This window comes from Pecten maximus, chromosome 5 (genome assembly GCF_902652985.1).
Source record: "Pecten maximus chromosome 5, xPecMax1.1, whole genome shotgun sequence".
Classification (NCBI taxonomy): Eukaryota; Metazoa; Mollusca; class Bivalvia; order Pectinida; family Pectinidae; genus Pecten; species Pecten maximus.
Genome location: NC_047019.1, coordinates 21,502,410 through 21,517,705, shown reverse-complemented (window position 1 = coordinate 21,517,705; position 15,296 = coordinate 21,502,410). Strand labels below are relative to the sequence as shown.

Below are 15,296 nucleotides of genomic sequence, written 5' to 3'. Positions count from 1 at the left end.
GTCAGTGGGCTGGAGTCGTGTGTCCGTTATACCTCCTGTAATGAAGTCAGTGGGCTGGAGTCGTGTGTCCGTTATACCTCCTGTATTGAAGTCAGTGGGCTGGAGTCGGGTGTCCGTTATACCTCCTGTAATGAAGTCAGTGGGCTGGAGTCGGGTGTCCGTTATACCTCCTGTAATGAAGTCAGTGGGCTGGAGTCGTGTGTCCGTTATACCTCCTGTAATGAAGTCAGTGGGCTGGAGTCGTGTGTCCGTTATACCTCCTGTAATGAAGTCAGTGGGCTGGAGTTGGGTGTCCGTTATACCTCCTGTAATGAAGTCAGTGGGCTGGAGTCGTGTGTCCGTTATACCTCCTGTAATGAAGTCAGTGGGCTGGAGTTGGGTGTCCGTTATACCTCCTGTAATGAAGTCAGTGGGCTGGAGTCGGGTGTCCGTTATACCTCCTGTAATGAAGTCAGTGGGCTGGAGTCGTGTGTCCGTTATACCTCCTGTAATGAAGTCAGTGGGCTGGAGTCGGGTGTCCGTTATACCTCCTGTAATGAAGTCAGTGGGCTGGAGTCGGGTGTCCGTTATACCTCCTGTAATGAAGTCAGTGGGCTGGAGTCGGGTGTCCGTTATACCTCCTGTAATGAAGTCAGTGGGCTGGAGTCGTGTGTCCGTTATACCTCCTGTAATGAAGTCAGTGGGCTGGAGTCGGGTGTCCGTTATACCTCCTGTAATGAAGTCAGTGGGCTGGAGTCGTGTGTCCGTTATACCTCCTGTAATGAAGTCAGTGGGCTGGAGTCGGGTGTCCGTTATACCTCCTGTAATGAAGTCAGTGGGCTGGAGTCGGGTGTCCGTTATACCTCCTGTAATGAAGTCAGTGGGCTGGAGTCGTGTGTCCGTTATACCTCCTGTAATGAAGTCAGTGGGCTGGAGTCGGGTGTCCGTTATACCTCCTGTAATGAAGTCAGTGGGCTGGAGTCGTGTGTCCGTTATACCTCCTGTAATGAAGTCAGTGGGCTGGAGTCGGGTGTCCGTTATACCTCCTGTAATGAAGTCAGTGGGCTGGAGTCGGGTGTCCGTTATACCTCCTGTAATGAAGTCAGTGGGCTGGAGTTGGGTGTCCGTTATACCTCCTGTAATGAAGTCAGTGGGCTGGAGTCGTGTGTCCGTTATACCTCCTGTAATGAAGTCAGTGGGCTGGAGTCGTGTGTCCGTTATACCTCCTGTAATGAAGTCAGTGGGCTGGAGTCGTGTGTCCGTTATACCTCCTGTATTGAAGTCAGTGGGCTGGAGTCGGGTGTCCGTTATACCTCCTGTAATGAAGTCAGTGGGCTGGAGTCGGGTGTCCGTTATACCTCCTGTAATGAAGTCAGTGGGCTGGAGTTGGGTGTCCGTTATACCTCCTGTAATGAAGTCAGTGGGCTGGAGTTGTGTGTCCGTTATACCTCCTGTAATGAAGTCAGTGGGCTGGAGTCGTGTGTCCGTTATACCTCCTGTAATGAAGTCAGTGGGCTGGAGTCGGGTGTCCGTTATACCTCCTGTAATGAAGTCAGTGGGCTGGAGTCGGGTGTCCGTTATACCTCCTGTAATGAAGTCAGTGGGCTGGAGTCGTGTGTCCGTTATACCTCCTGTAATGAAGTCAGTGGGCTGGAGTCGTGTGTCCGTTATACCTCCTGTAATGAAGTCAGTGGGCTGGAGTCGGGTGTCCGTTATACCTCCTGTAATGAAGTCAGTGGGCTGGAGTCGTGTGTCCGTTATACCTCCTGTAATGAAGTCAGTGGGCTGGAGTTGGGTGTCCGTTATACCTCCTGTAATGAAGTCAGTGGGCTGGAGTCGTGTGTCCGTTATACCTCCTGTAATGAAGTCAGTGGGCTGGAGTCGTGTGTCCGTTATACCTCCTGTAATGAAGTCAGTGGGCTGGAGTCGTGTGTCCGTTATACCTCCTGTATTGAAGTCAGTGGGCTGGAGTCGGGTGTCCGTTATACCTCCTGTAATGAAGTCAGTGGGCTGGAGTCGGGTGTCCGTTATACCTCCTGTAATGAAGTCAGTGGGCTGGAGTCGTGTGTCCGTTATACCTCCTGTAATGAAGTCAGTGGGCTGGAGTCGTGTGTCCGTTATACCTCCTGTAATGAAGTCAGTGGGCTGGAGTTGGGTGTCCGTTATACCTCCTGTAATGAAGTCAGTGGGCTGGAGTCGTGTGTCCGTTATACCTCCTGTAATGAAGTCAGTGGGCTGGAGTTGGGTGTCCGTTATACCTCCTGTAATGAAGTCAGTGGGCTGGAGTCGGGTGTCCGTTATACCTCCTGTAATGAAGTCAGTGGGCTGGAGTCGTGTGTCCGTTATACCTCCTGTAATGAAGTCAGTGGGCTGGAGTCGGGTGTCCGTTATACCTCCTGTAATGAAGTCAGTGGGCTGGAGTCGGGTGTCCGTTATACCTCCTGTAATGAAGTCAGTGGGCTGGAGTCGGGTGTCCGTTATACCTCCTGTAATGAAGTCAGTGGGCTGGAGTCGGGTGTCCGTTATACCTCCTGTAATGAAGTCAGTGGGCTGGAGTCGTGTGTCCGTTATACCTCCTGTAATGAAGTCAGTGGGCTGGAGTCGGGTGTCCGTTATACCTCCTGTAATGAAGTCAGTGGGCTGGAGTTGGGTGTCCGTTATACCTCCTGTAATGAAGTCAGTGGGCTGGAGTCGTGTGTCCGTTATACCTCCTGTAATGAAGTCAGTGGGCTGGAGTCGTGTGTCCGTTATACCTCCTGTAATGAAGTCAGTGGGCTGGAGTTGGGTGTCCGTTATACCTCCTGTAATGAAGTCAGTGGGCTGGAGTTGGGTGTCCGTTATACCTCCTGTAATGAAGTCAGTGGGCTGGAGTCGTGTGTCCGTTATACCTCCTGTAATGAAGTCAGTGGGCTGGAGTCGGGTGTCCGTTATACCTCCTGTAATGAAGTCAGTGGGCTGGAGTCGGGTGTCCGTTATACCTCCTGTAATGAAGTCAGTGGGCTGGAGTCGTGTGTCCGTTATACCTCCTGTAATGAAGTCAGTGGGCTGGAGTCGTGTGTCCGTTATACCTCCTGTAATGAAGTCAGTGGGCTGGAGTTGGGTGTCCGTTATACCTCCTGTAATGAAGTCAGTGGGCTGGAGTTGGGTGTCCGTTATACCTCCTGTAATGAAGTCAGTGGGCTGGAGTCGGGTGTCCGTTATACCTCCTGTAATGAAGTCAGTGGGCTGGAGTTGGGTGTCCGTTATACCTCCTGTAATGAAGTCAGTGGGCTGGAGTCGTGTGTCCGTTATACCTCCTGTATTGAAGTCAGTGGGCTGGAGTTGGGTGTCCGTTATACCTCCTGTAATGAAGTTAGTGGGCTGGAGTCGGGTGTCCGTTATACCTCCTGTAATGAAGTCAGTGGGCTGGAGTCGTGTGTCCGTTATACCTCCTGTAATGAAGTCAGTGGGCTGGAGTCGTGTGTCCGTTATACCTCCTGTAATGAAGTCAGTGGGCTGGAGTTGGGTGTCCGTTATACCTCCTGTAATGAAGTCAGTGGGCTGGAGTCGTGTGTCCGTTATACCTCCTGTAATGAAGTCAGTGGGCTGGAGTCGTGTGTCCGTTATACCTCCTGTAATGAAGTTAGTGGGCTGGAGTTGGGTTGGTCACCTGTAGATAGTAATATTGTTATATAATATACATTTTTTGTACTGTATCTTTAATTTCACGGGCTAATATTTTGCGGTAGTACCATGGCCAGTCATACCTTAAGTTCGTGGGCATTAAATTTCGCACAACCATGTGCAAGTTCTTTGTAAACATTCTTCAGTTAACACTTCTAAAAATATTTGCAGGGTATTTATTTTAACTATATTTAATTAATATAGCGAAATTAATCCCCCACAAATATTACAAACTATGCAGTAGATCATTGCTCTCTTTACCACTTTTCATAAAGCAAAGTACACACTTATGATCAGTACCAAAAGTTGTCATTGTGATCAATTTTTCATTTTGATGATCGATGTTCCTGCAAGTTTTGCCCTGGGTATATTAAGCTTGCCTTTGACTAACAGTTCTAGTTGGAAGATAGTTTATTATCAAAATCAAATTACCTTGGTAAGTTTGATATTCTAGGTCCTAAGAGGTTCACTATCCAAATCAAATTACCAGGGTAAATTTGAGATTCTAGAGGGTTCTAGAGAGTTGTATAGGTGGACATTTCTTATTTCAATTTTCCTGACCCAAATTTCACTTTCTTCCACTACTGTATATTATACATAAAATGGTTTGAGAGAAAATGTGTGAATATTTGTATGAAAAAAAAAATCTGTTTTAGTCTGTTTCTCCAGCTTCTGTATTCGACATGAAAATTCACTAAGCTTATTTATCTAGATTTGATCTCTGTACTTTTTCAACTGTAATAATTCTTTAAAGCCTCATATATTTAATTAGCTTTTGGATCATGAGAACCCAATGACCTATGTTTTCCTATAGTGAGGTTTAAGCACCGTTTCCTTTGTGACTTTGTCTGTTTTGTTATGGTCATTTTCACTTGACTTGTGAACCCTGTTTTATTTTGATGAGCTTATGTCATTGTTTGGCAAAATGTCTCCGTACTGCTGGAGAATTTCCAAGTTCACTCCTCTCCGTTGTCAACATTATAATCTGAGACATTGTAACCTATGTATACACAGCATATTAAATACTGCCCATTTCTCCTCACACATGTCATTTGTTTGTTGAGAATTTGCCAGGAAGGAGATAATTATTGAAAATGTGTCTGATATTATCACTTTTTATTGAAATTAAGCTGATACGGAGGTATATGTTGGTAAACAACCTTTCAAATGACCAAGATTTCATTTTTTTTCTGAAACAACCATTGGTCAAATAAATTCACATAAGTAAATTTATTTCAGATATTTAAATCGGTATTGTGGCAAACAATCAGAGAGTGTGGTAGTACTGAACGTGAACAGTTCATTTCCATCATTATCAATAATTGAATGATTTATCCTTTGATGTTAATTGTAAATGTAAATAGTACCATTGGATCTGTGTCAACAAGGTCTATAGGTGCTGATTTATAGAGCATGTTAATTGATCGTGATGCTGTCTATTGCTTTGTTCAATCAACCGTGACTAAACAGTCTGCTTCACCTGATCATTTTGTGTATTGATGAGTTCACATTGACTGCACTACTCTGCAAGGATATTGCGCCATATTCATACATTAAGAGATCTTGAATTTTTATCAGATTATTACAGAAATTGACATTTTCAAAATCTTGAAGTTGATATTCCTTCATCTAATTCAATCTATTTACATGTACTCAAATTGAGGAAATGATATGGAAGCAATGTTGCTGTTTTTTGGATGTCGAAGCAAGGTAAAGAAGGCTTTTGATTTTGTTTTTAAAAAATAAAACATCAACCATGTTTTTAACATGAAGTCAGTTGGCAATATGCTGAAAGGTGTGCTGTGCTGAGATATAGGACTTGGGATTGATTGAGGACTTATAGTCCAGAAGCCAAGACATGTGCAGAAATGGAAAGTTGAATGATAAGAAATTAACAATTACAGAACAGATTTCGTCTTGCAATAAATATCCAGTCTGACCTTGCAACTCAGTACTTCATGGGCCCAAGAAGTCTGCACAAGTTCTCCTTATAAGGAGAGTAAGAAGATCTTGTTTGTCCGTGTATTGTCTGAATGTACAATGTGCATCACACTTAATCATAAATCAATGAAATGTTGGATATTTTTTTCATTGTATTTTTTTGGTGTATCATACTTTGAAAGAGCATAAGTACCCTGCCAACAGAAAATTTATATACCGTAATAGTTGTATGTTTCTGAGAATATTATATCATAAATGGAAATCCCACTTCCTTGTAGATTGATATACTAGTACATCTGGGGATTCCTTTGTTGAGATATGACACGTTGAATTATAGACAATGCTTGCCAACTGCATTATGTACATAGATTAAGCGTACAGTAGTATGCTATATTGGGCAGTTTGTCAATGTATGATATCAATGTATACCATCCTCGCACCAAGGTTTTCCTGTTAATAATGCCACCTATGTCAGAGATGGGGGAAGAATTTTATCGCCTTTATTACTGTCATACCTCAGGGGTCAGTTCAGTTCTGGAATGCTTCCGTTTACGGGAGTCTATTTAAATATATTAGGATGTTGTATCGTATCAGTTATCTGATCGCATACAAGAACTGTCAATATATGCAGAGATAGATTTGTTTAGACCTGAAGTGACCAATATTCACAACCTGTTGTAATAAGTGGTATTTTTAGTGATTTTCACAGTAAGGTGTCTCTGAAAATTTAACATGACAGATTAGAAAATATTTAAGCCATAGATTCAAAGGCACAAACTAGTATCTATTGGGTGGTCAGGTGGCACAGTGGTAATACACTTGCCTTTTACCCAGATGACCGGGGTTTGATTCCCTGATCAGATTTGAAAAGGTATGGGGTCACTTAATTGCCTGACCATGTGGGTTTCCCCGGGTTATATATATATACTCTTGTTCCTTCCACACTGAGACACCTTGTTCACCTCCATCAGGGAAAACAAGAGTGATTGATATTAACTTGTTTTACAATTATTGTAAAATTTTACTAGTATCTCAACACATAATGCAAAATATTGTTTAATATATTCGGTATTCATTTCTTGTTGTTCCAATGAAAAAGGACCATGGTAACACATTTTCCTTATATCGACAACAAAAGAGTTGGTAATTAGAAAAAAAATCAATTACCTATATTGTGTGGGCCTTGGGTGTTTTGTACTGGTAGAAAGCAATGCACTAGTAGCTTATTGAGGAGCAAGTCGAAACATCTACCATGTCTATCATTTTAAACAAACAGTAGAATTTCGGTCAGGAGATCTTGTCAGTAACACTATTGGGAAAACATGATAAAGACCGAGCTGCTCGACAAACATTTAGATGATATGAATTTACCGGCTGATTGATGGAGGCACAGGTACAATGGTCAATGTTTCGAGCATGTCTGTTCGTGAAACAGGGGATTTTAAACCTGATCTTTTGGCCTGCTTTGTTGCATTATTTCCACTCAAGGTCGTCCATCTGTTAAGGATTTTGAGGACACGAGAATTGATTCTTGTAGCCAGTATTTGTACGACATGAAAGTACTTAACAACAGAACCAATGTAACATCACACAGCGTATCCACCCTGGGTAGCATCTGATAAGGAAGCAGGACGCAACATGTCCTCTCTTATTTACAAATGAGTTATGAATGTTTTCTTTAAATATTTTGTCTGCTGTAAAATCCTTTTGAACTTGAAACCATTTTGGTTATGTTGCCAGAGCAACAGGTTTTCATGCATAATCACTTTGTACTTTTGTGATTAGTCAGTAAATTGACACTTTGTACTTTTGTGATTAGTCAGTAAATTGACACTTTGTACTTTTGTGATTAGTCAGTAAATTGACACTTTGTACTTTTGTGATTAGTCAGTAAATTGACACTTGTGTAATTATAGTACTGGATATTACAGAAAGCAAATGTCAATTTAATGTTGTTGTTTTTTTTCTTAAAAAATTCATAATCATCTTTATAAATCCGCTACTGGTACTTCTGAAGGAGATCGACTGTTTTTTGTCATTCTCTTTCATCTTGGCATCTCATTGTACAAGGGATATATCCTATAATCTGGCACTTAATTACTTTATGGTGTACGTAGGTCACATACTGAAATTGGTTCTAATGATCTACTACAGCCCTTTAAGGTTACTGTACCTTCAGCATTGGTGTCATCTGTAGACAGCTAGGTTAAAGATTTTATAAAACTACAGCTTAGATATTTGTGTTTCTTGTGACAAGACCTTTCCAATGGTATCACATTTGCAGACCTTATGACCTCCACCATGACCTTTGACCTACTTTTAAAAATACAATTTTACTTTTACCTTTGCCACAGTATGTTAAATGCACAAGATAGGTCTTTCATATTTGACTGTGTTCTTTGTGACAAGTCCTTATCATTGGTATTACATTTGCAGACCTGCTGATCTTGACCATGACCTTTGACCTAGCTGCTTTTAAAAAGTAATTCTGAACCCAGTCAGTGAGCCAGGTTGTTTTCTGAATACTCTTGCTTCCATTATGCTCCACTTTGTCCAGAACACATTTTATGGAAAAAAAAAGAATTACTTAATTTCACCCTGAAATAAGAATGTTATTATTCATGTTACAATAAAATCTACATATAGAAGTTGGTACTTGGCAGTAAATGACCATGACTTAGTCCTGATGAATTTGTTTTTAAGTTAAAAAATTGGTAGCATGAAATTACATTTTACCTGTGAAGTAAATTTTTTTTAATTGTTTTTTTATCTTAAAGCTGATCCAATTGACAGATTATTGTGGTTAAGAGTACCCAGGATTTGTCAGAACATGGTTAACCAGACCAGTATTGTATTGACAGGTTAAATAATACCTTTACAACTCTCATTACTAATTTCTACAGGTTTTGTGTCAAGGCTAAGCTGTCTATGTAGTTCTGTTGGGTGTGCCGGCTTTGTCAGACATTATTTGATCAAGGTGTTTTTAAACGTAGCATTATGGACAGACCTCAAGGCTATAAGTCTTACCTGTAATGTTTTCACCTGTTCAAATTACACTTAAAATATATGACAATTAATTATAGATAGCTGCACTGAAATCATGTGCATGTTCAGACTGAAAAGAGTTATCCTGTCAAAACATTTCCTCTAGATTTAAACATTTTATTATGTTATTCTCACGACCAAACAAAACAAACCCTCCAATTGATTTTTCTGATTAAGGGCCTGATTGACTTTGTACTCTATTAAGATGGTATCTTATAAAAACTGTAATAATTTGTTTTCATTACGTTCATTTTTATATAAGAAAAGATTGATTAACATACCAGACATAAAATTAAATGACTGTGAGCGTAAACTTGACCAATTTAATGCTGTCACCCACTTTTTCTGCAACAGCACTTGCCTACTTTCAATTCAAGGGTTTTGCTGATTTTACCTTGACTAATAACCTCTTTGCTATGTGAATATTACATAGCTCCACCAACATGCTTGTTTTGTATTTATTTATTTGTGTAAATTTATTTCACAGGGGGATGGGGGGGGGGGGGGGGTGTCTTTTTTGAAGGTTAGGTTTGTCTGAGTATGACCAGCTGCTGTTTTTAATCATATTCCGATACTTGAAGTCTGGTTTCATCAAAATTTGTTATCAGTAGTCTAAACAATATCAGGATTAAATGACTAAAGTATTTTGCAATCCATATCCTCTGTCTTCTAACCTATATTTTTAGGAGTACGATTACGAAATTGTTCAGAGCAGTCATAAAGTGTCCTGGTTAATGACCCAAAAGTGCTGTTGACATTCAATGATTTATGACTTTTAAAGCATTTGTTTTTCTATCATCTAATTATTAATTTATACCTTAATTAAAAAGATGTTGTTATAGAAAGTATTTTAATGGTATTCTGTTATTTTAGAAATATCAGTTTTAAAAACGGTCAAACAAACTGATTTACTTATGAAACTATTTCAATACCAGGTATATGTTTTGTTGTTGCAATTTTTACCTTTTTATATATCCATAACAGTACTAATCATGGTGCACTATTGTCTGTTGAAGAATGATTTGACTCCCATTACCACTATAAGTAATATGGCTGATTTTTGCAATGTTTCATTAGGTCAACTGAGACAAAGTCTCAAGTGACCTATTCTAACTGCCTTTTGTCCGTTATTGTGCGTCCATAAACAATTTCTTAGTCTATATGTTAAGTTTGTTGGTTTTGTATTTCTTGGGAAGCTGAGAAACGGGATGGTCTTTTCTGTTGGGTTTGTGTCCTTGGGCAAGACACTTTACCCTTATTGCTCTGAATGGCATGTGACGGGTCTCCAGTATGTTGTTCATTGAGGTAGTTACCAACTACTACAGGGATACCCTGCCTCAAAATGACCCTGGCTGTTCACAGTATGAGGAACTCAGCAGATAAGTCCCACTCCATCTCTTTCATCTCAACATAACTTCAAATTGATATGTCACCGTCCTTATTAGGGTAGTAAATCACTTTACTATATTACCCTTTTTATTTTTTACCCATCATGTTATAATGCTTTGTGATTATGGTTGATATGAATTGCTAGTTGTATGCAAGGTCCTTGATATGACTTGTCAGTATTTTAGTTTCATTGGAGACATTTTTTTTTGTACAAATTTAATTACCCCGGGTATTATTAATTTAGTCCAGACTGGCAATTTAAGTGTTCATCAATCTGCATTGTATATCATGTTGTAAACTACTTTTTATAAAATGCATTATGATTCATTTGTTTGTTTATTTATTTATTTATTTTTGACTATCACATTAAATCTTAAAACAGAACACTATACTTATGATAGGTAAATTAAATTACCGGTTATTAAAACCTTTTGAAATTGAAGTGTTTGGAATTTTGCCATGTTTATGTTTATGTTCATTGAACAAAGAAAATGATGTATTAGTTCACAGGTCTGTATGACGATCACAAATCAATAAGGTTATGACTAAGTATAGCCTCTTGAATACATACATATATACAGTCGAACCTGTCTATAAAGGACACCTAAGGGACAAGACAAAAGTGTCCTTTATAGAGAGGTGTCCTTTATATAGAGGTTCAACGAGTTATGTCCCTTATAAACGAAGAAATAAACCAAAGTCTGTTTATAGTACACTATATGTCTCCTGATTTATTATATTTAAACACTTAAACAAATGAATAAAAGACAGATAATTAAAGATAAATGCTTAATTAATTTTCAATCATTCATCTGACACAAAAATTGAAGTTGATATTTTTAATAATTTATATTAAGCCTATAGTTTCAAAACAAATCTTCACAATATCATGTTATACTGAATATCTATTCAGACAAATACTCAACATAGTCAAAAAAGTAAAGGTAATTCTTATCATCGTAAAACAATTTTCATTAATCCTCAATATTTTGGAAAATAAATATGTTTGAAATATTTTTTCTATTACCACATTAACTCTTTATAAATGAAAGTGCATTTTCCTCTGATAATTATAATCCCTAAGCATTTATTTTGAGACATAATTTCTGAAATCCATGTAGGGATTTAATTAATAAATACCGTTTTCTGGTTCAGTCAATTAGTATAGTGTATACAAAGACACTCGGAACTCTTCATCTGTTCTTAATAGGTTACGTAGTCATATTCCGAGGAGTTCCGAGTGTGATAAAATGGCGGCTGACAACCATGTGCCTGCCCTGTCAGATTTGCATACGGTTGATTTTGTAAGTAAAACAATTATGACAGACATAACTATTGATTTGTCCCTCTTCTGTTGGTCTTGATAATGATTTAATTACCACCTGACCATTCTTGTTGTCTAGGCTATGGTTGAATGGCTAAGCTTAGCTGTCACCGGTGGGGTTGAGTAAACAAACACCTCTGCCGATGGCGATCGGTCACTCTCTTGTAATTACTGCCCATTGTTACAGCAACTTACAGGTAACAGGACAATTAGTGACTGATGAAGTGGCTTCCTAAGTTAGCATTGCTGCCAGGGGAGTTGAGTAATTAAGGCTTTCCTTGTTATTTAGAAACGTTTTACACACAAATATCAACACGGCTATGGTTTCACGTGTCCGTTATACGGAATTTTTAACAACTTTACGGACAAAAATAAGTGTCCGCTGTCCGCATTAGGAAGGTGTCCGCTATATACATGATATTTATATAGTGATTTTCATTGGGGATTCCTGGAAGTGTCCGTTATGGACAGGTGTCCGCTATATAAGGGTGTCCGCTATTACAAGTTTGACTGTAATAATCAAAATGAAACCATCATGTTTTGCCAGCATTTATTGCAGCCATTATGTGGGCAGTATAGTGTCGTTTTTATGTTTATCATTGTAAGACAGGTCAACAACAGGTAGATTTTTAACAGGGATAGCAAGGCTTGTCGTGTAAGGTGTAAGTAGCTATTTAACATTAATAGAACTGTTTGATATACAAACATCAATAGGCTTGCATGGACCCTCAGTCTAAAATCATTCTATATCCAGACGATTGAACAAAAAATTATGAATCAATAATTTTTTTTTCTTCTTCCTTTTCTTCTTTTGTTGGACTGCATGATTAAGCATGTTACAGACACTGCTGGGAAAATAGGGGAATCCCCTTCAACGTAGAATCCCAAATTCTCCAGGGTTTTAGGTATAATATATATGTCTGCCGGAGACTCAGCCCTCTGCTCCACCCCACAGTCTAACCCTGGACAATTAAAGCTGAACTGTGTGTTCTATATTTCTACCTGCTGATATGACGGTGTACCACAAGCTCAGGTAGTCTTGCATAAAATAAACAGTTTGTTTACACCTGGTTGCCATGACAGCATCAGCTGTACAGAGTAGTATAATGGTGGCTGCTCCTTGGGGTGTATTGAATCAGTCATGTGACCTTTATGGGCAATCTGCCAGCTTTGGAAGGAGTTGATCAGCTCTATGAAAGATAGGCAATAATAACAGTGTATATATATATATATATACAGGCAAGGAGTATTGTAAATGTAGGTCTACACTGAACACAGGTAAACCAAAACATTGAACTACATGGACATTCTCACTTTAACTCTTCTTCACAGTTAATGTGCATCGGTTAGAGAGACGCATATTGGAAGTTTGCAATTTTTACCTGGATTTAATGACTTTTTACATACAGTATGGAACGTTTGGAATCATTGAGAGTATTGATTACAGGTAAGTTCTTTGTTTGCTCCAGGTGAATAGTGTATGTCTTTGTGTATTGGCACCATGCTAGATCTTCAGCAACACTCCTGGGTAGGTGAAACAGAATTTAGCTGCTGTTGGAAATTGATGATTTTGCTAATTATCAGAGCAGAAAAGAAAAAAAAAATCCATTTTATATTTATTTCCTGGAGATTTTGTCAATCATTTCAGGCATTCTATAATTCATCAGGAATGCATTTGTTCAATAATGGAATTATTTAGAGGAGATTTGGTTAATCCTCTCTGTAATTGAGTTGGAATTGGATATATCGCTGTATACTTTTGCCACCAGCTCTCTCTCTCCAGAGTAGTCACATTTCCATTTAAATCTTTGTTAGTAGTAATGGACATCTACACATTTGATTAAATATGTATAGATTTTAGAACGAGTATGGTGTTTATCTACCTCACAAGTTAATAATTCAACCATTATAAAAGTAAATGGGGCTGATGTCCTTCAGGAAACAATGAAAGTTCAACTAGAGATCAGTCACATTCATTTCTAAACTTAGGGTCAGGGTAAGTGTCCTGTCTGTCAGGTGAACTAAACTATTAAGGTTCCATGTCCTGTCTGTCAGGTGAACTAAACTATTAAGGTTCCATGTCCTGTCTGTCAGGTGAACTAAACCATTAAGGGTCCCTGTCCTGTCTGTCAGGTGAACTAAACTATTAAGGGTCCCTGTCCTGTCTGTCAGGTGAACTAAACTATTAAGGTTCCATGTCCTGTCTGTCTGTTGAACTAAACCATTAAGAGTCCCTGTCCTGACTGTCAGGTGAACTAAACCATTAAGGGTCCCTGTCCTGTCTGTCAGGTGAACTAAACCAAGAGTCCCTGTCCTGTCTGTCAGGTGAACTAAACCAAGAGTCCCTGTCCTGTCTGTCAGGTGAACTAAACCATTAAGGGTCCCTGTCCTGTCTGTCAGGTGAACTAAACCATTAAAGGTCCATGTCCTGTATGTCAGGTGCACTAAACCAAGAGTCCCTGTCCTGTCTGTCAGGTGAAATAAACCATTAAGGGTCCCTGTCCTCTCTGTCAGGTGAACTAAACCATTAAGGATATATGACCTGTATGTCAGGTGGACTAAACCAAGAGTTCCTGTCCTGTCTGTCATGTGAACTAAACCTTTAAGGGTCCCTGTCCTGACTGTCAGGTGAACTAAACCATTAAGGGTCCCTGTCCTGTCTGTCAGGTGGACTAAACCATTAAGGGTCCCTGTCCTCTCTGTCAGGTGGACTAAACCAAGAGTCCCTGTCCAGTCTGTCAGGTGAACTAAACCATTAAGGGTCCCTGTCCTCTCTGTCAGGTGAACTAAACCAAGAGTCCCTGTCCTGTCTGTCAGATGAAGTAAACCATGGATCCCTCCCTTTTGTAGCATTGAGTAAACTTAACCAACAGTAAAATTTAGAGTAAAATATCTGTCCATGAACTAAACCAAGAGTTTGATCTATGTGTAGCCAGCTTTGTCTGACAGATTTGAATCAATAGTAAGGATCTCTATACTGTCTCCATAGTATTGCTCCATTGTCTGTAAAATTAAGCCTGTAATAGGAAATTATATGTTCAAGTTATGTAAAAGATATATTATTTTGAAGACACGCTATGGAATTGTATCCTGTAAACCAAAGGGTTGTCATAGTGCTTTAAGTATTAATTTAAATAATTGTTCAATATTTATAGAATGAGTTCAAAAACAACCCGTCTGCATGTTTGTGTATTAAGGCTAGAGGTCTGGAACAGTTCCAAGTAAGGCTTGGTAAGTTCTGTGTAATAAGCACCAGGTTAGAGTACAGGATGGTTAAAGGTGTTATCCAGCTGACCCAATTACTCCTACAAACATGTTATGTCTAGCAAACCAAGTCATTGTGGACCAATACTGTACCTCTCTATTGTTCCTTGCATCCTCATGGTCATACCTCTAATTACGGTAAACATTTTTGTAGGAAATTTAACATTTTTGTAGGGAATGGAACCAACTCTGATTCAAATGAATTTAAATTGATAAAAAAAAAATCAGATTGATTTTATAACAACCATCACAGTATTATTATATCATAACTGATATGCTACAACAGAATTATTTCTATCAGTTGAATAACAATTATATTTTCTCATTTTAAAGAAAGAAAATCATCAACAAGAAAATCTAGACTATAATGATCAGCCTATTACAGTCCAATAATAATAAAAAAAAAAAACGAGGTGGCTGAAATAACATATGAACATTGTGTGGAAATTAATCAACATTTTGTGATGATATTCATTTACCATATTATACCTGGTAATTTAACTTCCGTCGTCCAGATTATAATGATGTTGATAGGCAATCATAAAAAGGATTTAATTTAGAATTAGAAAAATGTTTATAGTTCAAACAAATCTTGGATCATGGCAATCAGGTTTTTAAATGACTTAATTTATCTATGATTACATTATTATCTCATACTCCAGTGATCCTCAAGTCTCATACTCCAATTATC

The 15,296-nt window shown here is 38.7% G+C and overlaps 1 protein-coding gene across 4 annotated transcripts in view; it reads left to right on the top strand.

Moving 5' to 3' along the window:
• Positions 1-15,296, top strand: part of LOC117327494 — a 71,195-nt gene that overhangs the window by 20,305 nt on the left and 35,594 nt on the right. Inside the window, exon 1 of one of the 4 annotated variants that reach the window (XM_033884506.1) lies at positions 12,597-12,788. The exons of the other annotated variants lie outside the window; for them this stretch is intronic. The gene's annotated coding sequence lies outside the window, so the exon portion shown is untranslated. Of the gene's footprint in view, positions 1-12,596; positions 12,789-15,296 lie in introns of those variants that run through there. 4 annotated transcript variants of the gene reach the window in all.